Genomic DNA, 26,091 nt, shown 5'->3' on the forward strand with positions numbered 1-26,091 from the left:
TGTCTCTAAAGTCTGTCTCTTCTTACCCCACACAACGTCCTTTATCAGCTCTCATTTGAACTATTGCTGGTTATTGATCCAACAAGTATTTGTTGGCCAGGCACTAGTCTAGGACTTGGGATACAATTAGCAAACAAAATATACAGAGACCCCCAGCCTTGAAGAGTTCATATTCTAGCAGTGGTGGTGGGGAGAAGATGGGTAATAAGAACATAATAAATGGATAATTACATAGCAAATTTTAAAAATAATAATTACTATGAAAAAATTAGAGCAGGGAGTGTTGGGAAGAATTTTTGGCAGGAAGGCTGCAGTGCCATTTTAAGTAGAGTGATTAGGGGGAGTCTCTTTGAGAAGATAACATGTGAGCAAAGATGTGAAGGAGGTAAGCCATGTAAGTAGTTGCCTGGGGGAAGCATTCCAGGCAGAGGGAAAAGACCCTAATATGGGAGTGCGGCTGGTATGTTCAAGAAGCAGCAAGAACATCAGCCCAGCTGGAGTGGAGGAAGCAAGGGGAGGCGGTCAGAGCTCACCAGATGAAGGTCAGCCTTTTCTGGGTGGGATCAGGAGTCACTGCTAGGTTTTGAGCAGAGGAATGATAAAATCTGACATATGCTGTCAAAGGATCATTGAGCTGTCACCTTGAGAAGAGACTCAGGGAAACCAGGATCGAAACGGAGACCACGTAGGAGGTTGCAGCAATAATGCAGGCGAGAGATGCGGGTGGCTGGGACAGGGCGGTAGCAGTGGACTTGGTGAGAAAAGGAAGATTCTGGAAATATTTTGAAAGTAAAGCCAATGAATTTCTGGAAGAACTACTGGGTTATGGTGAGAGAAGTATAGGAGTCAGGCACAGGAAGATAAGAGACTTGAGTGGTTTACCTGCCGGGTGCTCTCTGTACAGGACCCCCTCCTCAAAGTCCATCCTCCTTCGAGTAACTTTTCTAAACTGCAAACCTGATCCTGTCACTCCTCACTGAAAGCCTTTGGCAGTTCCCCGTACCTACATCCCCTTCATTTACTATAGGAGGCCTTTGGTGATATGGCCCTGCCTTTATTTTCTGACATAATTTCAAGCTGCTCTACCTTCCAACTATTCCAAACTACCCTACTTACAGGCACTTGCACTCTCCATGCTGGGTCGTGATTCTGGGTCTTAGATAATGCTGTTTCATATTTTCTGACTCTGCTTCTGAAACCCCCTTCTCCACTGATTTGCCTGATTGATGGGAACTCAATTTCTAGTGCAACCTCAGACAGCATCTCTTTTAGAAGGGGAGCTGAGTGCCCACCTGCATGTACGGTTCCCTGTACACATCCCCTTGGAACAATCATCACCTGTTGCTGAAATGTGTCTGCCTCTTTTGTAACTGAGTACAATCTCCTCTCTCCTCCTCTGCAAGTACTCAGCACATTATCAGGCACATAAAGCAATAAGGGTTCCTTATGTGTTTGCTGCTCTGATTTGAAAGCTCAAAGGCTGGGTTTGCATAAACAAAATTCCACCCCAGTCCATAGGTCTCCTGGCCACATCTCAGGAGACAGCATTGCCTTTCATCACTGAAAAACCAAAGAGGTCACATGAAGTGAGTGCGTCAAGCAGCTAAGGACTTTCTCCCTTTCTCTCTCTGCATCACCTCAGCCAACCTGGGCCCTGAGCAGTCCCACCAGCATCCTGGATGTTCTGTGATGACTCATACACATTTTACAGTATTTGTCTCCTGAATTTAAGAAAACAAAGGCACAAACAGCATTTTCTCTGGGTGGTGCCAGTGACTGCCCTGTGCAAGGTTAGCAGACGGCAGTGAAAACCACAGCCCAAGGGGAGAAGCAAAGGGACATATCGTGGCTGACGGAGGCCCAGGTTGCCTTTGTGGACAAAATCTGAGAGAAGCAGATGGGGCCATTTTGTAAGCTTTCTATTCAAAGAAAATCAGGAGCAGAATAAAAAGAGGTTTTGGACACAAAAGCTAAATGGAACAGAGCAGATGCAGGAAGCATCAAGCTGGGCCTTTCGGGAGGGGAAGAAATGAAATAGAACCCAAACAAGGCATCTCCCTGCAGCAGAATAAAGGCGCCAGCGCTGCCTTACACTGTCTGTGCAGCTCTCACTCTGGGGGTTCCGGGATCCCAGCCAGGTTCACGGGGCCACAGCCTGGGCCGCTGAATGATGCCAAGACCATTTGCTGAAAGACAACGGTGCCCCAGCCCATTACCCAGACAGCCCAGCAAAAGTGCCTGGGAGAGGGGAGCCTGTGAGTGGCTACATCAGTGATAACTTGGCAACCTCACGTTCTCGGGGAGGATGGAAGGGTTGGGGGAGAGCAGTGGGCAGGTGTTGGCAAGGGCGGGGGATTGGGGCTTTAAAAAATCTCAGATGCCTCGTGACTCTCTAAGTCTTTGGTAAATTACCTTTTATTAGCTTTGTTAAGCCTCTGCAGCCAGGAATTGTCTCCTCAAAACTCAGCCATCTGTTCCCTTCCTGTCTGTAATTCTGACCACACGCACCAAAAAAAGAGTTTCATTTTAGCAAAAGATGATTCTTCCTTTTAAAAAAAATGGAAAGGGGGATGAAGAGGCGGGAATGAATGAAGGTTGAAATTTGCAGAGGGAGTTACATAAAACGGCTATTTCTGAAACAGGATCAATCCCGACAAAATGCATTATTAATTTCTTGGTGATCCGAGTCAGGATAATTAGCCCATCAATCAGCGCACTGTTGAACAATAAATAAATATGTATTAAACTACTTTTAAAGGCAAGAGACTGGGCTAGAGGCTGTGAAAGAAAAAAAGACTTTTCAGGAAGAGTCACTGCACCCAAAAGAAGAGTAAAAATTTAAATCGCAATTTTCGAGAAATGCTGCAAGAAATCAGCTCAAGAAATGCTGCAAGACAGACGTATGGCACAGGCTGGAAGTTCCGTGTTTGCTGGGATGAGGGTGTAAGCGCTGAAAAGTTTTAAGGGAGGGAAAGGGAAGTTAGGGAGATAGAAAAGACCCACAGAAGCACCAGGTTCATCTTCCTAGCCAGACAGTAATCCTTTTCTCACTAATCAGCCCATTTTGCATGAGGATATTCTTTTTTCTAGAAAATTCTTTTCAACACAGAACTGAGATATAGTCTTCTTTTTTTCTTCAGACAAAAGAGTCCCTTCCAACCCCTCTTCAGACCTGATGACAACCAGCAGCAGCCCAACATCCTCTCCTCTCCAGACCAACCATCCTCCCTGCTTCCCCCCATGACTCAGGATCCAGCAACCCTCTGGCCCCACTTCCTACCCAGGGAAGGCTCCTGCCAAAGGCGGTGCCCAGCCCGGAGCCTGGCACTCCAGATGTATTGGGGTCAAAGATCTCGCAACTGTAATTTATCATCCTCTGCACGTGATTCATCTAGCAAAACAGCTTAACGTTGCCTGAGACTTCAGCCATCACACTGCATTGCGGGTAAATAGCAAACCTGTGATCCAACAAAAAACCCTTTTGTCTTTTCCACCAAAACTTGCCACTAAGCCAGGTGTCCCCGGTTTGGGCTGCAAGTCAAGGATGGGCGATTTGGAGAGGAGGAGAACGCATTCTGGTTGAGGGGAGAGGCTCGGGCAATCAGGCTGTTCAGGGAACAATGAGTGGCTACCAGACATAAAAATGGACTTTGATGCTACAGTAAATAAAACAGTTTTATACCAGCATGGATATAGCACCAAATACAGAATGGAGAAACAGAGCCATGGAAATTAAGTATATGTTAAAATTTCCCTTCATGTAAGTGGGGCAATACGGACTATTCATACTCAGAAAATTTGGCTATCCATTTGTCTGAAAGGATGATTCAATGCATTCTTAGCTATCATATATCCAAATTAATTTCAAATATTATTAAATATATACATGTTCTAGAAATAAAAGTATTATATTACATAAACATCATATATATTAAAAAAGGCAGCTTTTTAATTATGCAGAAAATCTTCCTAAAAAAAGATATAAGATCCAAAGGTGTTTTTTAAAATGCTCTATACAACGAAGACACTAGTTTATCTACGTGTCAAGTGATGCAGCCTCCTCAGTACTCACCAGGATGGATGACGGATTTTGGCTTGTGAGAGGGCTGGGCTGTAAAAAGACAGGACGACGTCCTTAGGAGAAAAAAATAGGTAAGGTTGTATAAGGTATTATGAATACATAAAATATTATTTTTATTTAAACTTTCCAGATTGCAAGTCTTTTTTTAACTGTGCTACTAGGATTACATATACACATATGTAAATATAAATATGTGATGTCTGTACATATGTAGCTCTACATATATAAAATATATGTGTGTGTGTATAATTATACATATGACAGGAAAGCATCAGAGACCTCCGAAGTCTCTGTGTCCGATCACATTTGCATATAATACCCGCTTTCTCTAAACCCTATCCAAATACATTTTACAGGAACGCTGCCACCCGGCTCAGTAAAGCTGATGAACTTGAGAGAGTCTTCGAGGGAGAGAAAAAAACTAGATACAAAAGATGGTGAGACCGGTTATCTGAGGAGTGGAAGGAAGGATTCCAGGAATGTGGTAGGAGCTCTGAAAAAAGATTATTGTATGAACAAATGAACGAAGGGCCAGTAGTTGAAGGGCTTATCAAGCTTTTGGCCTAAGAAGATGAACGAGTACCTATCACAAGCCCTTGGAAAAAACCTGCCATCACAGCCTCAATCCCACACGGCATGTGACAAGATGGACATTTTGCTTCTCTTACTGTCTGGTTCACTTAATTTTCCGTCCAGCTCTCACCTGTGACCATGTAGTCTGTGCTACCTGTAACTCACCTAAAGAAGAGTCACAGAATGCTAATATTGAAAATGACTCTAATTTCAAACACAGAGGCAATTGCTAATGAAACTTATAAATTGAACAAGGAAAAATCATGGGCTATACTTACATAAATAATGTAATTTTGTCTCCTAGTGCCCTATTATAACCCTGCCCTTGGCGAGGTGGGGGTCCTTGACTACTTTTCTGATTTATTTTGGTCACTCTTAGGGAAATGAAAGTCTTTCGATCACTGTAAGACCCACAGCATAATTTCAATAATTTAACATGTCTAGTCCCAGGTAATAAACTTCAAATTGGAGTTACGGTTACACCTGGCCCCCCACCCCTCCCCCACCCCCAGCTGGGACCCACTGTGAGCCGCCTGGCTGCTGGGGTGTGGCATCAAGAAAAGGCTCTCCTCCTCTTTTTTCCTGCCCAGACCCCTTGCCCCAGCTTGCCAATCGAGATCCAGGAGGAAGAAGACCAGGAGGAAAGGGGTGCTGGAAAGTCCTTGCCCCTCCGGTGCTGGTCTAAGATGGCTCACCCTCTCTGGACCTGTCGATACTTGATGGGTTATTTGGAGATTCCCTTGCTTTGTGCTTCTGCCCGCAATTCCTGCACTTTGGGCAATGATGCTTCACCCGCTGACTCCTCCTTGCTCAGCTCTTGTTTTTTTCTTGGTTCAGGCCATGCAGAATCTCTGCTGGTCTCCTCCTCCTTCAGGTAGACCTCTACCTGGATGTTAAATGGACCCAGGATAATTACTTCTTCCCCAGAACCTCCTCGGTTCTGGAGGTTCAGGGCAATCCCAAGCTTGCACTCCTCGTCACAAAGTGCCCAACAGCTCGCCCGCACATCTCCTTGACTTCCAGATTTCCTGGGCAGGCAGACATCTACCCATTTTGCCCTCCAGCCACAGAGAACATATTTCAACCTCTCAAAACAATCCCATTAAAGTGCCTCTCACTTGTCTCCCTTAGCTGGGACTCATAGCAATAAATTACTCTCTCCAACAAACCCTCCTCACCTATTCTTTCCAGCACGCCTCTCTCTTGACCTTTCTATACACCTCATCTGTGGGAACAGCCCTTGGGTGAGAAGCCCAAGACTTGTGTAACCAATTTTCAGCTATTTCCTTTGCAAAACTGATGCTTGCCTGTCTCACAACTCATCTTAGTATTGGATACTTTTCTGCCTGCCTTGGTCAAATATTTCAATTTAACATATTTTTACACTAGTGGATTGACAATTACTTTTTTCCCAGGTTGATGGCTCTGATTCTATGGCTAGCTGGAGTTACATGGGGGAAACTGTCTCATTAATCTTAATATGAAGGTATAAAAAGCCACAGGACAAGGGTTTTGGAAAGATTCATCCTTTTGTTTTCTGTGGTCTCCAGCCTCCAGAATGGCCCCCAGTGGTCCCTGCCTCCTGGTACACACACCTTTGAGTAGTGCCACTGTATCAGGGTTGGTCTCTGTGACCAACAGAACAGAGAGAAGGGATGGAATATGACTTCCAAGATTAGGTTGTAAAGCACTTCGGCTTCTGTCTTGCTTGCTCTCATTCTCATGGAGATACTGATGTTGATACTCCCTCTGGGGGAAGCCATGTTGTGAGCGGGCCCCATAAAGAGTCTCACATGGAAAGGAAACCTCTTGTCAATAGCTGCGGAAGTGAACTTGGAAATGGATCCTACAGCCCCCGCTAAGCTTTCAAAGACTACAACCCCAGCTGACATCTTGATTGCAACTCAGTGAGAGATCCTGAACCAGAACCACCCAGCTAAGAATCTCGACCCTTGGAAACTATGAAATAGAATGTTTGTTGTTTTAACTTGCTAGGTTTTGGGGTCATTTGTTATGCAGCAATAAATAACTACTATATTGTCTCAACAGTTGCACTGACAGTTTTTTACATTTGCGAAATAGTTTCACACTGATTATTAGATTTAACAACATAACTAAATCCGTCTTTATATTCTAAAGTCCATCGTGAAAATGCAAATGAGAGAGTGCTTCGTTTGTCAAAGTATTTATTACAGGAATTTTTTGAAAAGCAGACTAGTTAGGTATAACTAAAATATGATTTAATCTACAAAATCAACTTCCAGACAATTTTTTAGAAATATTTGTATTGTGTAAACAAGATACATCTATAAAATCATAGTTTAGAGATTCAGACAGGACTCAAAGTGTCATCTGAGTTATCATGTTTGTTCTGGGCAGCTCTGAACTCTAACGCTTCCACACATATCACAGCTATTTCTTGTTTAACAATCTCTAGAAAAGGAACTGGGTCTAGGGTGAGGAGCTTTGGGGAAAAGAATCAGCAGTTTGCCATCTTTGCAGTTAGAAAGTGCTTAATAGGTAACTAAATTATATCATATTCAAAATGTTCTTTGCTCTTCTTAATTTTCATTATGTTCTCCTGAGAATAAGTGAGGTAAACAACCATTTAACATCTGGAGAACCAAGGCAGAGACTAGAGAAAGAGCCTTTCCAGAGATGGTGTAACTGAGGTGGGAAGGAAGAAAGACAGCCAACTAGACCTCACCCAACAAGCAGACCGTGGGTGGGTTTTGTTCTGAACACAAGCCCTGAAAGCTTGATAATGTTATTGACTCTCCATAATTATGAACATGTTTAATCAATACTAAAGCAGCTGGAAATATCAATCCTAAAGAATATAGTGTGAGGGGGTGGGGGTTGAATTTGAATACACTATTTCATCAGCAGCAGAGAGAAACATACTAGGTGCTATGTGGGAAACCTCACATGGCATTAGACCAAAAATATGTTCCCAATGACTTAGGATAAAGTTCAATCTATGTACATGACTTTAAAAGTCTCCACTCACTTGTCCAATTTCATCATTCACCTTTTCCTATTTATTCTCTATGCTCAAGACCATACAGGATTTCTTTCAGTTCCCCAAATTTGCTGTGCTATTTCTGACCTCTGGGCTTCTATTCATTCCATTCCTTCTGCCTAGAGCATTCTTCCACACCTTCTTCCCCTTATCTGCTCATCTGGTGTCAGGAAGTGTTCCCAGACTGCTCTAGACTGGGTTATATGCCCCTCCTATGTACTCTGTTGTACTGGACACTTCCACGGTCACAGAAAATGCTCACATTGCATTAGACATTGGTTATCTCTCTTCTTGCAGGACTCAGGTCACCAGGTCAGGAGCCAAGTCTGCACTGCTCATTACTGTACAGCAGGGACCTACAATGGTGGCTAGCACATAGTAGGTCTTAAATAAACATTTGCTCAAAAATAACTATTCATCAGGAAACACCACCAGGTAAACTGCTCCCCCTGGTGTGGATGGGAAATCACCTTGTTGTCTCCATATATACTACCAGGCAAGCTATCCCAGAAGTCATGGAACAGAAAGGCTCACAACCAGATTCCAATGCTAAAATCACATGGTTTATGGAATCAAATTAAAACAAACAGTGAGAAACAAGGGAAAAGAGATGAGTTGGTTTACAGCCTTAGGATAAAGTGCAGGAAGGATGGACCACACCACCTGAATCCCGGTTACACAATATTCGAAGATTTTTTCTCTCTCCCTCCCTGCTTCTCCCCCTCTCCACCCTCACCCTCTCCTTCTGTGCATTGTACCTTTTCCTGCTGACCAGAGGCGAGGTTTGAGGAAAAGGGACCGACAGAAGGAGACACCTGGGGCCAAGCCAGACTCATTATCTCAGGCAGATGCAGGACAATTACACCTGGCCCCAGCCAGAACTCACCAGTGACCTGCTGAGCAGCCCAGGTTTTTGTTTGCATATTTTGGACAGGGGATATATGGAGCCGGAATGAGTGTCATCAATGACCCACCACTGACCCCATGAGTACTGATTGTCTAATGTGCCTCATATATATTTAGAGGTTCATGAATATTGGTGCCTCTTGGGCCTTCCATCCATTTCCATCTGTGTTCAGCATGTAATGCTTGACTTTATCTGTGTCTAACCTGTCTCATAGAAATTTATGCTCTCACATTTCTGGAGGCCGGAAGTCTGAAATCAAGGTTTCAGCAGGGCTGGTTCCTTTTGTGGGCTCTCAGGGAGAAGCAGTTTCATGCCCCTCTTCTAGCTTCTGGTGGTTGCTGGCCAGCCTTGGTGATGCTTGGCCTGTAGATACGTGACTCTAATCTCCACCTTGGTCTGCATATGGCCTTCTTCTGTCTCATGTTTAACATGGCTTTCTTATAAGGATACCAGCTGTTGTTCTTAGGGCCCACCCTAATCTGGTATGACCACATCTTGACTAACTACATCTGCAAATACCCTATTTCCAAATAAGACCACATTCATCAGTACCAGGCAAACATGAGTTTTGGGGGTGGGCATCGTTCAACCCAGGACAACACCTAACACATCCGATGAGTTTTATCCATCCTGCATGTATGCTTATTGTCTATAGTAGAATTGAAGATCCTCAAATAATATAATAAACACATCTTCTACCTTGAGACAAAACGAAAAACAAGTCTATTATGCATGGTGATCCTACTTCTTTCACTTGAAAGCATCTCCTGGCTACAGTCAATCAGCTGCTGATTCCTGACAGGGGAAGAGCAAGCTCAGGGGTTTTTCGTTTCCCTCTTTCAGGGCCAGCTCCTGTGGGTTCCCCTGTAACTGATGGTCGGCAATGCATCCCTGTGTGGTTCAGGGCTCACCTCCACATGTGTCAGCCTGGGATGGCCCCAGGAGCCACCCCATGACAGGGCCTTCTCTCTACAGTGAGGGCACAAGCCTACAGCTGGGGAGCCCATTCATGTCCCAGAGCTCATAGCACCTGTGGGACCCACCAGGTACTCCCAGGGACCAAGCTATTCCTGGTCAAGGTCCAGATAGGAGCGAGGGATCCTTCAAGGGAAGCAGAGAAAAATTTCCTTAAGTGATATTTTACCTGTGATGTCAATGAATTGGTCATTTGTCAGAGTCTACTAAAATTGGAATAAAGAAAAGAGCTTATTTCTAGATGTCTGAAAGTAGTGCTACTTAACTCTACAGAGGCAGACGTTAAATTACATAAAATCATCATGATTTTCAGAAACCTCTCACGTGCTATCACTCATTCCTATGACACCACCACGCCGGGTATATCCTTCCTCAGTAGCATTTATCATGTTAATAGCAGAGACTACGGGCTCTTGAGATTGGACGTACTTCTCACTTGTCTGTACTCAGCAGCTTCGCTGGTATTTGTAGAGAGTCAGTAACTGTTTGTTGAATAACTGACCAACTGAATTCATTAATGAATTTTTCAGACTTGTAAATGAACCTATCTGATCATCTACATAATTTACCCAAATGAGGGGCTACTATTCTCAGTTATGCATTAATGTTAAGTGTTTGTTTTTGTTTTCTCCTATCTAGTGATGGATGTAGTCTTTCTTCACTTATTTTCCCCATAACCTCGGGGTCACCCTAACTGAGACCTGACCTATCTGGCACTTTATCTGGTCAAAATTCTTTGCATGGTTATCATTCCTATCTCTCTCAACTCACAGTTGGATCAACTGACACGGTAGATATTTAATCCCTGAAATCAATCTCTCCAGATTCTAATTATTTGACTTCACTGGGTCTCACTTCCTTCCAGCTCCACGTTACAAGCCTTTGTAACTGGACCCCGACCTCTGCCGCCCAGGGGAGAGTTTCATGGACGGAGAGGTGCAAGTGTCTTCAGCCCTGATGAGGTCCTGTATGTGTTTCTGGTGTGGACTCATGTCACTTGGAGCCAAGCAAAGGAGAGTTGTAAACTCAATGTATTTCCATGGACTCTTTTCATCTGCACACAGTGCCCACCCTTTCAGAGATAATTATGGGAAGAAATGCAATGCCCATTAGTTCCCATTTAACTGCCCCACAGCGTGTAATTTGAAGCCAGGCTCAGCATATCAGTGAGAGGAAAATACCTGAAAGGCAGAAATGCCAAAGGGAAAACGGGCCAATAAGGGCACATCTCCCCAGTGCGAAATGTAGGCCATCACCTTAAAAGGTCCTACAGGTCACCTGAGTGCACAGCAAATAGAGTTAGGCTTTTGCTTGGCTTGAAATTTCTGCCCAGCCAACAGTTAGATCTTCTGGGAAGCAAATTAACTCTTTCGGCCATTTAATGTAATCTACTCACCCCTGTGACCATCAGTGGCATCACTACTGTCATGGGCATGGCCAGAGGTAAAGAAAGTAGGAGTCACTGCCAGCATTGCTCAGCCGCCTGGGTGATATTTAAACTGAGTACGTCCCAGGTGGCAGGCACTGGGCTAAATACTACGTGTAATCGCTCGTGGAATACGTCTAACGGTGCTATGATGTAGATGATTATAATTTTTTCAGATGAAGAAACTGAGATTTTAAGAAGATATTCTCAAGATCATACAGCTATTAAGCAACAGAGTGAGGATTTAAAGCCAGCCCCGTCTACCAGCAGCTCCCGAGAGCCAGGAAGGTGATGGCAGGAGATGGGCTCCTCCCAGCTCCGAGCTCTGTGGCTTCAGCAACAGTGACTGTTCTGGCCTTATAACTGTAACTTCGGAAGCAACTCTTCAATCTTACTTTAAGCTCTTCCAAAGGGCAAAAACTGGTATTCTCACATATTTTTCTTTTGCCTTCTCACAAATACTTATTATTGAACACTTGAAAGTATGTTTTTAAAGAGTTCAAAGCAAGACATTCATACAGACAGAATAAACGTGTCAAAATGTATTTCACTTATTGAGGGAACTGGCATGATAGTAAAGTTGGTTCCAAAAGCATTTTGAAAACTGGATACTTATAGGCATTTCAGAAAACAGGAATTCTAGAAAATGCCTAGATTAGATACAAAGGTAGATTAGATACAAATGTCCTACAGGACAATCAAATCATGACCTTGAAGTTATCTTCTCTACCAACTAGAAATCTATAAAGTAACACGTAACCCCACAGCAGTGTTTGGCTCTGATCAAAAGTTAATGTCAAAGCCAAACACAAGTACGTTTTGTTAGATCAGTGGGTTCCCAAACTTTGCTGCATGTTAGAATCACTTGTGGAGACTTAAAAAATCCTAAAGCCCAATGTCCCACCTGTGTTAGCTTCTTATTGTAACAAATACTGCAGACGTAGTGACTTAAAGCAACACAACTTTTTTCTCTTACAGTTCTGAAGATCAGAAGTCTAAAATGTGTCCACAGGGCTGTGCTCCTTCTGGAGGCTCAGGGGGAGAATCCATTCCTTGCCTTTCCCAGCTTCTAGAGGCTGCCTGCACTCCTTGGCCACTTCCTCCACCCTCAAAGCCAGCAGCACGTATCTGCTCTCTCTCCTCTGACCTCTGCATCCACCTTCTCTCTCTGACGCTGATCCTCCTGCCCCCTTTTATGAGGGTCATTGTAACTACATTCCCCCCACCCCCCATGAGATAATACAGGATAATCTCCCCATCTCAAGATCCTTAACTTGATCACATCTGCAAGATCTCTTTTATCACATAAGATAACATATTCACAGGTTCTGAGGACTGGGTTGAGGACCTCCCTGGGGGGTCATTATTCAGCCCATCACAACACCCCATGCCATTAAATTAAAATGTCTAGGAGTAGGAGCCAGGCATCTGTATTTGAACGTCCCCAGGTACTTCCAACATGAAGCTAAGTTTAAAGCCCACTGCTCTAAATAACGAAAGAATCTCTGAGCGACCCTGTTAAGTGATGCTCCAGTACAACATTCTGAGGACACACCCTTGACTCTGCTTTATTTCTAAGTTTGGGATAATTTTCTTAACAAACTGAAAAAAATATATATATCAAACAATTCTCAAATTAACAAAGCTCTACTTTGATTCACATCTGCATCGTTTCTTTGTTCTGTCTGATTCTGAAGTGGACACTGCTGTCACAACTCTGTAAGCTGGGTGGGTCACTCTCACCTTTCAGCCTTCTGCAAAATGGAGCACGCGTAACTCATTTCTGTCAGGATGACTTAGGGTAAGCTAAGTGATTGAAATGCCATCTGTAAATACGACGGCTGCACATGCCCATTGGCTGCTGGAGGGTCAGCCAGTGTCAGGTTTCCACAGCCAAGAATCATGCTCTGTGGACCACAAAGCCTGAAGCTTGTAAATGCTGTTCAAATAACTAAAATGAAAATTATACCCATGCTCACACAGCCACCCATCCATCCTTCAATTATGTCTAACAGCTGAAAGCACACAGAGGGGAACTGTGAAAGCAGTTAATGGCACAGACCTGGGAACCTTGGTGAAGCTCCAAAAACATAAAATCTCTTGCAGTAAACCTATCATCAGTCTGAGTTTACTGCATTTCACCCAGCGCTGATTCCAGAGCCTCAGGGTAAACTTTTCACAAGAAGAGGAAACTGGTGCTGATTTTCGACACAAACATCTAAATTCTTGTCTTCTAATTGAAACAACAGAATATTCCCGAGGTTTGTAACAATCTGCAGGATATACCCGGAGACTCTGAAAGGTCTGAATAATGCTTCTCAGGCTGATGAAAGGGGAAGGTTAGACGCTTAGGGTCCACCATCTAGGCATTTCGGAAAAAAAGGAATTCTAGAATAAGATTTCGTAGATTGGATACAAAACTGGCTAATGTCCTTCAGGACAATAAAATCATGACCTTGAGGTTATCTTCTCTACCAAGCAGAAATCTGTAAAGTAACATGTAACCTCCCCACTTCGTGTAACATCCCCACTTCTGGACTCTTCTCTCTATTCTGTTCATGTGGGCAAACCTCACTCTCTATGGATATTAAGACTCAACCTGGTTGACAAGTTTCATCAGTTCCCTGTTACTAGACAAGACTGATAATCACAACTGGAATGAACCACGGATCAGGTTTTCCAAAGCAATGGTTTCCCAATCTCCTTTTTTTTTAAAATTAATTAATTTATTTTTGGCTGCGTTGGGTCTTCATTGATGCACGCGCGCTTTCTCTAGTTGTGGTGAGCAGGGGCTACTCTTCCTTGCGGCGCGCGGGCTTCTCATTGCTGTGGCTTCTCTTGTTGCAGAGCACGGGCTTCAGTAATTGTGGCACGTGGGCTCAGTAGTTGTGGTTTGCGGGCTCTAGAGCACAGGCTCTGTAGTTGTGGCTTATGGGCTTAGCTGCTCCATGGCATGTGAGATCTTCCCAGGGAAGTCCCTCCAAATCTCCTTTAAACAGGAGAACCAATTTTTCAAATGAAATCCTATGCTAATATATAAGTGAGGGACTTCCCTGGTGGCTCAGTGGTTGGGAATCTACCTGCCATTGCAGGGGACATGGGTTCAAGCCCTGGTCCGGGAGGATCCCACATGCCACGGAACAACTGGGTCTGGGCGCCCCAGCTGCTGGGCCCGCGCTCTGGAGCCCGTGAGCCACGGCTGCTGAGGCCCGTGTGCCTGGAGCCCGTGCTCCGCAGTAGGAGAAGCCACCGCAGTGAGAAGCCCGTGCACCACAGCGAGGAGTGGCCCCTGCTCGCCGCAACTGGAAAAGGCCCGCGAACAGCAGCGAAGACCCAGCACAGCCAAAAATAAAATTAATTAATTAAAAAAAAAATATATATATATAAGTGACAAAATGGAAAACTGTTATCTGAACAGTTGGCACCATTATGCTTCTTAGAAAAGGACATAGTTGATCCTATTTGCCAATTCCATATTTTTTAATTTACCTACTTGCTAAAACTTGTCACCCTACGATCAATACTTGCAGTGCTTTTGCAGTTATTCATAGACATCTGCAGAGCAGCAAAAAATGAATTCACCTAATGTACATGTTCCCAGCTGAGACTGAACAAGGCAGTGCTCTGTCTTCTTCCTTTGGCTCTTGTACTGTCAACAAGTGTCCTTTTTGGAGGCCTATTTAGGGCCACCTTTTTTTTTTTTTTTGCATTTTTGTGCTTTTAGTTGGTAATTTTGCTGTTTAAATGGCCCCCAAAGCACAGTACTGAAGTTCTGTCTATTGTTCCTAAGCACAGAAGTGCCTTACAGAGAAAATAGATAAGCTTCATCCCAGCATGAGTTAACAGTGCTGTTGACCACAAGTTCAGTCATTAATGAATCATTACTGAATCAACAACATCTCTTAAAGAAAGTGTCTTTAAATAGAAAAATGCATAAAACTAAGTTATGTATTGACTGATTGACAAAAAAGTTGTGATGAGAGCCTCACGGGAACCTAACCCTAAGTTATTTCTCCTAGGAGTGTTCCCTGCTTCAGTGTTCGCCGTGATTTGATAGCTCACAACTATGGTGAATAACAAGAATCAAATGCATCTTTGGAAAAATATCTGGATAATGGCTTAAGTTAGATGGTGAAACTCCAGGGGCCTGGGCAGAAATCAGTTGGTCCCTATAGGGATGGAATAGAGATAGGAAAAGGAGAGGAAAGCGAAAAGAAGGGAGAGGTAGGAGAGAGGAGTCATTGGTAGGAAGGGACTTATTTAGCTCTGGTTCAGTAAAGGGCCAAGAGAGCAGACCCCAGCCACTGGGAGGCTGCAACAGTATTAGAGAACAGGAACGCCTAATACAGACCCTCTAGGGTTTCTTGCATTTGGGGTACACTATGACCCTCTCCTTGTGGCTTCCAGCCCTCTCTCAAAGTCTGTTGTGCTCACATGTGCTTCTCATGACTGAGGCTTTTGGGTTTTGTTTTATTTTTGTTCCCATTGGAAATCAGAGATGTGGCTTAGTTTCCTGTGTTCAGCAGAGAGATGCAGAACTTTGTAAGCAGGCAGGATTTCACTCTACTGAGAGAACCATGATGCTGTCAGCCCTCCAGGGAGAATCTTGGGGAGGACCTTGCAGAGTCAGAGGCTTTGGAATTGAACACTCCTTGCCCAGGCAATTTACCTGGCTCTGGAAGGCTGAGAGGGCCCAGGGGACATCTGGGACGCTGGCAGAGCTGTTCTGTTTGAGGCAGGGCAGGGTGCAGAGTCTGTCTAAATGTCCTTCCCCTTGTCACCCCTCTACTCTGCAGAACAGAGGATGCAAAGCATGGACCTAAAATACAACAGACTAACAAGCACAGCTCTCTCTTGGACATGTGCCTGGTACATTCCCTGACTATGGATTTAGCTTAACCCATGTATTCCTACTTGGCTTTTCATGAGGATCGCAGGACTGTGCCCAGAGCACAGCGAGAGAACCCAGGACTGAGCTGGGGTGGGAAAGGTCAGGCTCCCCTTGGTTGAACGCAGCTGTGTATTTGGTAGCAGCAGAGCCAAGCCCTTCACTTGTCTTCCTGCTTCCCTGTGGAATTCTTCTGGCAATCAGGCTCCCCACTGACCTGGCTTCTTTCCTGGAGGATGGAGCTTTTAATCATATGAAACCAGCCTCTTGAACGTTCCAGCAAAGCTTGAGCAGGCGGTGATTTCCCCTGGCTCCACGCACGCGCCAGCAACGCTCCTGCCACCTGAGCCCCTGGATCTCTCAGTGGTGGGCTGGGGAGGGGGTTGCTGGAGAACTTGCTCTGTGGACACAGGATTCCTCCAGACCCTCCTCAGTGGGGAAGGGGGTGGAGAAACAGACGGAGGGGGCTGCTGCTCCTGTGGCACCTGCTCGTTCAGGAGCAGAGCAGCTCTTAGCCCTCCTGTGTCACCTGGTCTCTTTGCTTTTGCTCTGGGGTCAGGGATCCAATGACCCAGGACCTCCTTGTTCTGTTTCCTGAGCCCAGGGTGTTCGCTGGCCATAATTATACACCCACATCACAAACATCTTTTAATTCCCTTTATCTCATGTTTTTTCCTTTCCTAATTTTGTCAAGGCTGATATCTATATTCTCCTTTTGGGCTTATGGACAAACTAATCAGAGGTTATAAAGCTCTGTAACAAGGAAAATTTACTTGCTCCATATAAATGTGTTGGATGTAGGTGGTAACAGATAAAAAAAGATTATTATTCAAAATGTGGTGCTAAGACGCCAGGTGCTGTAAGACTTCCTACAGATTTTGAGGAAGTTAAAGTGCTGGTGTCTTTTAATAGCATGAACTGAAAAGACAGAACAGTCAACTGTTTGGTCAGTTCTGTAAAGTATCTATTAGGCCATTTGTTTGACTCAGAAGACTATTTAAATCAGGCAAAATAGTCTGACCAGTAGACTGAATGAACACAGACTGGAAGGGACCCAGGTTCTTAATATCTACGTGTAGTCTAGTTACAAAATTTTACGTAAGATATGAATGTCTCTTTCCCCTTCCATCCCTACCCCATCCAGCTGTGTGCATGTCCTGCAGCCCAGCAGCCTGCTGACAGGTGCAATCAGCTTCTCATCTGTAGGGAACCAGTAGGTTGGAGGGCCAGGTTCTGTGGGGCCAGGTGCAGGGACCATCAGCCTGCATCCTGCTTTGAAGGATACTCAGTTTTCACAGATCTCAGGCCCTATCTGGTTGAGTAGGTACAGGACAAGGTAGATGAAGGTCCCCGTGGGATTCTTCCCTGTCTTCTGTGAAACACACTTTGTCTTTAATCAGAACAGCTCATCTAACAAAGACTCTGTGTGGTCCAGAGTGTTCTGTCCGCTACTGGATCAGGCTCGCTCGGCTGCCTGCCTGTGTATCTACAGGGCCAGGTTCATTGAAGAGAGGAGGTCTTTGGTATCCTGGTCTGAAGCAAAGTCACGTCTTCTGGGACTTGGTGGTGACACCAGAACTCCTCCCTCCTCCTCCCTCCCCGTCTGTGACTCATCAGGAATGCAGACCTTGGATCATCAACCCTTTATTCGACTTCAGGTCTCTTTTCATCACGAATGCGATTTCCAGCCTTCCTGCCACCCACCTCCAACGCAGCCTACACGCCACTGTCAGATTCCTCTTCCCGAACCATGGCTTTGATCAGCATTCCTCCCCTGCTCTAAGGGCTTCAAGTGGTTCCCCCTGCCTGCAGAGCAAAGATGGCACTGCCTAGCCTGTCACTACAGCCCTCCACAATACGGCCTTAGCCTGCTTCCTTGAAACCCATCTCCTACGTCTTTCCTAAAGGAACCTTCCTTTTCCATCAGTTCTCTGTGGGATGCCCAGGGCATCCTCGTACACCCTTTCCCTGGTGTCTTTGGCTCCTCCAAATACTGGGATGCCTCTCACACTCTGCTCTCACTCCATAAAAGTTCTTCAAGAACTAGTTCTTTCTCTAATTAATTCTTAATTAACTCAGCCTGCAGTGACATCTTTCATTGTTTTGTCTTCACTAAGCCTGTTATATGCATTCATTTGGTGCTCCTGGTTCTTTTCAAACTTATCGCATCAATAAGAAATTGGTGAGTGCGTGCTGGCAACTGTAAGGCCCTGGCAATGGAATGCTCTTGGGGCTGGTCCCCTTCTTTTTAAAGAGCAGGCGTGATCTGGGGTAGGGCACAGAGGAGGAGTAGGAAGGTTCTCAAGGGAAGAAATACCTGGCATTTACCCTATTACAAAGGAAGTTCCCTAATTGGCGAGGCTGCTTTATTTAATAAATAGAATTCTTCACTGGTTTCTGTCAACTGTGCATTCTCTTCTAAAGTAAAGGGTCTAATATTACCTCCTCTGTATGCAAAGCTGATGTAAAGCTCTGGGAGGGTGCTTCTGCCCCGCATTCTGAGAAGTGGTCATGGACCTCACGGAGCCATTCACACACGCTTGCCCAGGTGTCCCCAGCAGGGTCCCATTTTTACAGCACAGCCAGCCAACCTCTGGACACTGTGCTGTGGAACATGAGCCAGACTGACTGCTCATTCCTAATTCAAGCCTATGACCTTGGCTTCATCAATACACTAGCCTATATAAATGAGCCAGGCAGCAGCAGAGCACTGTGGCATTGATATAGGAGAAAGCCTTCATATATAATGAAGAGAGATTCTGTTCTTCCTAACACCAAGGCATGAGAAAGCCTCTGGAGCTGAATTCCAAGAAGCTGCCAGCTATGATAAAAGGGGCTCTTGACTACAAATCCGAATGCCTGCTCTCTGACCCTCTTGATATGACTGGGAAAAGTGCTTTGTTCTTGGTGGTGGTTTCCTCATCAGTAACTAAAGGTTTGTTTTGCTTTGTTTTTTCTGATGATCTCTTGGGCCTCTTTAAGCTCTAGAATTCTGTGTGTCTGAATCATCTTTGTGCCCAAGACTGAACTAAAAGAACTCCTAGTGTTTTCCAATATTGACTTGCTGTAATCACTACTGCAGAAAGAAGAACATGCATTTGTGGAAATCTATGCCAACAGTTTCACTGCTTTGAAACAGTGCTCACAGTTTGTCTCTGCTTAAAGTTTAAGGCTTGTTTGTTTGTTTAATCTGAAATGACAAAATTGTTGGCTCTACTGGTATCAGTCAAGATTCTTGACTGCAAGCAACAGAAATCAAGTCTGGTTGATTTAATACGAAAAGGAATCCATTGGAAGATTCTTTGAGATCTCAGATTCTGCTCCGGGAACTGAGAACCAGGAGGACAAAAAGGACATGTAATGAAGAGGCTGATTTGTTTTTTATGTTTGACCACTGCAGACTCCGACCCTTCTTCCCTGCTTGCTCTACATGTGGGCAACCAAGTTAAGAAGACCCATGGGTGCTGTAAGCCTCTGCTGGCAGCCAGGAATCTCAAATTCTGCAGTCTCTAGCCCAACCCCTCCACTCCCTACCCACAGTAAAGCCCCATCTTGGTTGCCTTCTCATCAAACCCGGAATAAGCCTTTCCCTTTTTTCATACCTGGGAGGCTATGACTCAGCGTTGACTTCTAACAATACTGTGAAAACTGCATGCCAATAACCTTTACATATTAATCCAATCTTCATGATGCTGACTCATGAATTTAAGAACTGTTTTAATTTGTAAAAGCAAAAATGTCACTGAAAAGTTATTTGTGCCAACCTAGCTTTTGAAGCCTAGTCCACAGTTGTAGGGAACGTTTAATGAGGCTCTGGCTGTAGCAGCCTTTGTTTTAGAAAAAGAACTTAACCCCCCAAAGAATTCTACAGCCTTTGTTTTAGAAAAAGAACTTAACCTCCCAAAGAATTCCTCCGCTTCTTCCTTGCTTAGTTGGGTCTAAGCATGCTGTGGTCCTCTGAGTCTTGGCAACCTTGTATTTTCTTTCTTACCCTGAGCCACAAGTAGAGCACAGATACTGTTTCACTTAGGGGGCATTTTGAATGTGTGACGGAGCCAGCCAAATTGTCACACAAGGGAGGAATAAGCCATATTATTCTCGGTTGGTTCATAGCAAATTTGGTTGGAGTGGGAGTCTGCAAATGGAGACAAGAAATGGTAATGTAATGGAAAACATATTTGCATAAATGCTTGTAATTTCCCAAATCTCTATGGGAGTGAAGAAAATACATATATTCTGTTGAGATCTCTGGTGCTCTCTGGAGCCCCTCTTTTCCTTCCTTTGCTCTTGAACAAACCTCATAAAACATCTCATCATGCCAGTATCTCCAGAGGCCTAGGGGGTGGCGGGGCGGGGGGAGGCTGGAAGAGACCCCGGTGCCTAGAGTCACACAGGGGAGAGCCTGGCCTGAGCTGGAGCCTCTTGCTGTGCCAATCCAGCAGGCAAGGCCTTGGAGGAACTCTGGGCGTTCTGTGAGGAGAGAGAAAATTGCCAACGTTTTTGCTTGGTGTAGGTTTTCCTTTGTAAGTTTTATCCAGAGGTACTAAGACCATCTAGCCTTTGGGGTCCTGTGGGCAGTTCAGGCCTTAACCGTTTCCCACTTCTCTAAGCTCCAGAGGCCTGACCTGGTAAAGGAGTCCCACCAAAACTGGCCCTTGACCTTCCCAGTAACCCACTCTATCTGCCCTGCCCGGCAAACCAGGGCCCCTTGGCCAGATATCTCCAGACACCTGGGTTGGAGATAAAAGTTTATTAGAACACTGCCACGCCCCATCATCTATGGTGCTTTCATCCTACAAGCAACAGAGCTGAGTACTGTAGGGCCACAAAGCCAGAAATATTTACTATCTGGCCCTTTACAGAGATAATATGCCCACCCATGGCCCCACGCTCTGCTCCCATCAACCTGCTTGCCTTTCCCTGCAGATAAGGCTCTGCTCCTTCCTAGGTTTCCCTAGGAGAGGTTTCCCTAGATTTGTCCATGTGGCTAACTCTTCCTTCTCCTTTAAGGCTCAGTGCAGGCATCAGTTGCTCCAGGAAGCTTCCTATGGATCCCAGAGTGAACTAAATGCTTTTGAGGGGTAATGATTACATATGTTTACTTAATGCTCTCAGGCTTAACACACGCCCTGATACAAAACAGGTGCTCAATAAAGTGTTTTGTATTTGTGCACTAGATATGCACTGTTCCATCATGCTGCCATCGGGCGCACGAGAGTAATGGCCAGTGGTGTAGAAGTGGTTTGCTGAGAATTTTAATGGCAAATGCACTTGGGCTTCAAGATTGTCTAGCCTGCTGTCAAGTAAAATGAACTTCCAGGGCTATCTCGGACCCCATCCTAGGGATTTTAGGCAAGGAAGCCACAGTTCTGATTCTTGTTTTAACTGTCACAACCCCACAATGATAGGCCATGATGCAAAGGTCCTAGGACTGTTGACAGAAATGTGCCGTGCTCCCTCTTTGAGAATGCCAAGGGCAAGTTCTCCCTCGGGTTTTTCCAGAACAGTTCTGATTCTGAGATCCTATTAGATGTCACCTGCCCTAAGCTCTGCAAAGCAACCTTCTATTTTGGGTTGGATTGTCAGAAATACAGCTAATGTGGAAAATTGCTTTCATGAACCATTCACCAGGGAAATGTCTAGGTGTGGATTTCTTGGTGTAAAACGACTGAACATTTCCACATAAATATGCATGAGTCCAACTTACCAGAGTGCTAAGTGATTAGAAAGATGGCTCTTAGCTAAACCGTACCTCACGCTACAGTGTACAACGGCAGGAAGTTAGCTCATCTTTATCTTAAAACCGGGTTAAATGATGGTCTAGAAAAGGACAATAAAAAAGATGAGAATTCATGGATTAATATAGAAAATGATCCTGGAAGAAGTTAGACTAAGTAATTCCCTTTGTGACTGCCTTGTGATCCAATCCGGATTATACCTTGGGATGCTTGCATATGACTAATTCAAATTTAGCTTTTAAGGGAATTGTTGTATTTGATATATAATATGATGCTGTCCTAGTAAGGAAGTAAATGCCTCACTCCAGGTTAAAATGATTCCAGCGGGCAGGGTTTGATTTCTCTGGTCCTGCTGACTGCCAACTACACAGGCATTAAATGTCTGCAATGTAACCATATCTTGGCCCTTTTGTTCCCCTCCTTCTCCTCCTCCTTCTTTGCCACTTCAGACACAATGAATGCTAAAACTAGAAGACAATGTATAGTTTGTCTAATCCAATGCTTTCATTTTACAGATGAAGGAAGGAAAAAAGATTTAGAGGTGAAGTGCCTTGTCAGAGATCCCTAGTACATTTCAGGGGTAAGACTTGGACCCATATGCCCTGGCTTCTGAGCTGGTATCTTCTTTATGACATCATGCCCCTGCCAAAAAGTGGATCGAAGAGTTAAGCAGATGAAAACTACATCAGTCAGAATTACTGATTTGAAGCAATGGGAAAATATGTGATTGGCCAGGAGATAAATTAATTCATTGTCAGTACCTCCTGATTACCTCAAGGATAAAAGAGAGTTGCAAAAAATGTGGATTTTAATTATCCATGAAGACTAGATGATAGTCATTTAGCTCGGATGTGTCCCTTAACATTTGCCGGTGCTGAGTAAGCAGGCGCCATCTCTGAAATGAAAGGCATTCCATGAAAAAGCATGACCCCTGATAATTAAGATAATGGGGCATTTTTATATACTGATTTGAAGCTCAAGGATTTCTGAACCCTTTAAAAAATGAAAGAAGCCCAACGTAACTCGTCTTACTGTATTTCAATACAGTGCAGTATCAGAGGAACCCTCTGACTTCCATTACTGCTTATGCTTTTTTTTTATTAGTGGAAAACTTTAATTTAAAAAAGTGTTAGCTATACACCTTCCCAAGAGGGTTCCACAGAAAGCAGTACTACACTGAACTCATGGGGGCAGGAGTCAATGGGGCATCTTAGCAGGGATACATGTTTCTTGAGGGAGTGAATTTTTATCCATTGCTAAATAACCTTTGGCACCAACAAGGCTCTGTATGTCCTACTGGTAGTTGTCCTTTTTTCTTCTTGTAATGCTACAGAACATTCTCAGTGTAATTTATAACAAAGAGAGATACAGATAATGGCTCACATAAGCTCTGTAATATTTAAATCATGGCAATAAAACTTGACAGACAGAAGGTCAGAAGTTTGTCTTGACAATGACCATAGCCATCTAGGTACCTTCTTCCCAGAATAAAGCTTCCTTCATGAATATTCTTTTCGGTTTCAACAGATTTAACATTTCAGAGTGTACCTAAGCCTGGGGCAACTCTTCTCTTCCTCATCTTTGTCCCCATCATTCTTTTTTATTTTTTAACATCTTTATTGGAATATAATTTCTTTACAATGGTGTGTTAGTTTCTGCTTTATAACAAAGTGAATCAGTTATACATATATCCCCATATCTCCTCCCTCTTGCGTCTCCCTCCCACCCTCCCTATCCCACCCCTCTAGGTGGTCACAAAGCACCGGGCTGATCTCCCTGTGCTACGTGGCTGCTTCCCACTAGCTATCTATTTTACATTTGGTACTGTATATATGTCCATGCCACTCTCTCACTTCGTTCCCATCATTCTTAATTACTAAGAGTTTTAATACCTTGTTTCAAATTAACATCACTGTTATTTTTATTGCTCACTGATCTGCTGCAGGGGCCTACAGACAGTCTTACACAAAGCATTTGTGCTAATTTCTAGTCTGGTTCTCCCATTTATTACGTGCCTCATTTCGGGTAAGTCATTCTACCCCTCTGAGCCTCCCAATGGAAAAGTGAGAGGGTTGGATTAGATTATCTCTAAATTCTCTTCTAGTAGTCGTAATCTCGAGTATTCACTGATGTGTTGGATGTTTCTATTATAATTCTAAATTACAGGTAAACTATTTTAAGGGGATTTTTTTTGGGGGGTGGGGGATAAAATTCATTGCAAAAAGATAAAGCAAAATGACAAAATCCATGGTGGAGATCTGAATTTGGAAGGAGAACAAAATGGAATTTTCTGTATCAGTCAGCATTTGGAAGAGGTATTTGGAGATGCTCCAGGAAGGACTGGAGTTGCCAGTAGCATACAATGCAAGCAGCTGCTTCTCAGTCGAAGGCCTGTCCCGGTCTCCCTTCCTCTTTCCTCTTTCCCTGTTTTTCTCCCAAGTTTAAACAGGTGAAAGAATGTGAGAGGAAATAAAGGCATGGTAATAAATTGGGGGCAGGAGAGGCAACGGTGAAGCCAGATGGGAGTAAAGCCATCCCCCACCCCCAGTTCTATGCAGAAAGAGGAAATACCGTAAAGGAAGGCCCTGGCCCTGAGAGCTATTTCAGGACTTTGGCAGCTGACCCATAGGAAGGGTGGTCTGGTTTCCACAGATTCCACACAACGACAATCTTGTCTAAATATTTCATATGGTTCCTGTCTGTGTGAGAGTCACTGCCTTGATGACAGAGTTTGATTGGGTGCTTTTTCTAACACAGGCAGGTAAGGAAGAGAGAGCTGTAAGAGTCTTTGTCCTTTATCACATAGAAGCTTCACCTAACCCCCCCTCACATCCCCACCTCAAACATCCAAGCCAGCTGAACAAGTCCATCCCAACTCCCACACAACCTACCCAAACCACATAAAACAGAACATCCAAGACCATGTCAAAGAAATATCATCCCATGGCACCTCTCTTTCCCCACTTTGTAAATTCAACACACTTTCACAGCAAGATGTGAGCTCTCTTTCCCCTCTAGGACCAGTAGGCTTCAAATGGAATTCCTGCTCACAAAGGCATTTTAATAAAATGTTATTAAATAAACAATCTAGATATCCCATGTAATTTTATCCATAACCGGTTACAAAATGCAGGATAGTGCCTAATTCTGATCTACCTCTAGAAAGAAGAAAACCAGGAACATTTGACTTAATTTGTGGCACAATGATTTTGATTATACATGACAAGAATTTCCTGTCCAAATGATTAATCAGAAACTGAAATAGCTCACTGAAGACTGTCAGTCCTTGCTCTTTCCCTGGAGATGTTTCAGCAAAGAATAATCACCCACCCACTTCTCTGCCTGAAAGCAAGAGTCATTCTGCTGGAATCTATGCATTAGCAGCTATGTTGCTATCCCCATATCCCTCCCCACAGTAGGCACTGTGGTTGACCACCACGGGATCACACAACCACACACTGGGTCTGCACCTGGACCCTGCCGGCGCCACTGGCAGAGACTTCATCTTTCAGGAAACTGTAGGGAAAAAAGAGTGGGACATGGGAGATACTTTTTTCTGGAGTCTTACTTTCCTTAGAGAGAAAATCCACGGAGCAAGACCATATTTATTTGTATTAATTGATCAGTCAACAAAATATGCAACATACAAGGCATGGTAAACAAAGGCAACAAAAAATATGACATGGTTCCTCCCTACCTTCAAAGATCTGGTTCCTCCCTGCCTCCAAAGATTGTATACATTTGTAAAACTATGACCAATAGTAAAAAGTAGCATATGCTAGGGGACAAAGGATTAGAACTAAACTGAGGGAAAGTGCTTTACAGGTGATGGCAGTCACTCCTCTTTGACACATGCTTCAGGAGGACCACGCCATCGACAATGGTTCTCCCAGGCCTTTCCCCTCCTGCCTTTGGCTCTGGCTGGAGCAAAATGCTTTATTTTCCAAACATAAAAATGATGGCTAAATTGTTTGCATCTTTGGATCCAAAATGTATGGTCAACTTGCTCTCTGTCTCTCTGCTCTGTCTCTCTCTTCAAATCAGAATAATTACAGCTAAGAGTTTTGTGAATTTTCCAGGCTCCTTAAGGGCCATGGACTGGCAAGAATTCCAGTAGAGGTGATGTTCAAAATAGTTAACGTTTGGTACGTGAGCCTCAACCAATCGGAACAGACTTTCACCAGGATACTGTCCAATCAGAATTGAAGCCAGTCATGAGCATACCTGGTTGTGAACAAATCTTGATCTTCTGCTCCTGGATCTTCATGTTAGATATCTCTGTGATGAGGTCTTGACAGATTCTGCTTTTCTCTAACACCTAAGTTTGCACTGTATGTGTTATTTAACGAGGTTAATTAGGTTGATTGACTCCCTCATTAAAGAGAGAGGCACACCAATCAGAAAGTTGGTTGTTAAGTTCCTCTATCACACTGCCCTCCCCCGGACCCTACCCCATCATTGAGGCTTCCAGGCTTCAGGAA

The 26,091-nt window shown here is 44.2% G+C and overlaps 2 long non-coding RNA genes across 2 annotated transcripts in view; one reads left to right on the forward strand and one right to left on the reverse strand.

The window, feature by feature from the left end:
* The window catches only part of LOC137216148 (uncharacterized), a 171,564-nt gene that overhangs the window by 22,302 nt on the left and 123,171 nt on the right, over positions 1-26,091 (reverse strand). The window lies entirely within an intron of this gene.
* On the forward strand, positions 2,586-6,615 carry LOC137216149 (uncharacterized). The gene is made up of 3 exons (XR_010939614.1): positions 2,586-2,943; positions 3,141-3,445; positions 4,438-6,615. It is a non-coding gene; the product is annotated as an uncharacterized lncRNA (long non-coding RNA).

Source organism: Pseudorca crassidens, chromosome 21 (assembly GCF_039906515.1).
Source record: "Pseudorca crassidens isolate mPseCra1 chromosome 21, mPseCra1.hap1, whole genome shotgun sequence".
Lineage (NCBI taxonomy): Eukaryota > Metazoa > Chordata > Mammalia > Artiodactyla > Delphinidae > Pseudorca > Pseudorca crassidens.